Raw genomic sequence first — 841 nt, forward strand, 5'->3', positions numbered from 1 at the left:
TCTTTGTCTTAACTGAAATTTGACTCTTCCTGAAAAATACACCCCCTGCAGCTTTCACAGATATTGTTCATTTCTTCACATTCCAAGTACCCAGGTGGGTATCAGTGTCCTCTTTTCCTCAAACCCATTTCCAAACCATTTTTCCTTCATTTTCATGTAAAAGCCCATGTCCCTTTGGAGATTTATGGTAATATCACCATACATCTTTCCTCGTCCAGGTAATTGACCAACCTCCACCATTCATAGATACTTTGGAGCCTGGCTGTCTTCATCCTACGAGACTTAAATGTCCATGAAGATTATCTATGTACCCATTGCTTTGCAGCTTCTTCACCTGTGGAACTGAAATGACCTTTACCCCCAAAAGACCTACTACCATAGCCCGCCCACTTATCTTCTCCCCAATTGCTCCATTCTTGAAATTTCAAATTCAGATAGCCCTCACAACCTTCAGTCTCTTGCCCCCTCTACTTTCTCCATTATCAACCCTATCTCCACTTCAATTCCTAGACAGTCTAGACTCCATGGACCATTACTCCAATCACTTTTGCTAAAGTCCTGAACATCTTTACTCTGTCATCCTTTCAGTTCACTCACAAAGCAAAACCCCAGTCCCAGGTCAAGCAGCTACCTCCCATCTCCATTCCTACAACAGAATGCGAAGTGTTGCTCTAGGAAATCGCTCAATCATTCTTGTAGCTACTAAATTTCAGTCTCCAATGTTTTACTTTAACACCTGCAAACTTGCCTGAATGAGAGTCTTCTGACAAAACGTAAGATGTGCTTCCACGGGGCCGGCCCAGTGGCGCACTGCTACAGTGCGCCGCTTGGGAAGCACGGC

Source organism: Galeopterus variegatus, unplaced genomic scaffold (genome assembly GCF_000696425.1).
Source record: "Galeopterus variegatus unplaced genomic scaffold, G_variegatus-3.0.2 Scaffold1691, whole genome shotgun sequence".
Lineage (NCBI taxonomy): Eukaryota > Metazoa > Chordata > Mammalia > Dermoptera > Cynocephalidae > Galeopterus > Galeopterus variegatus.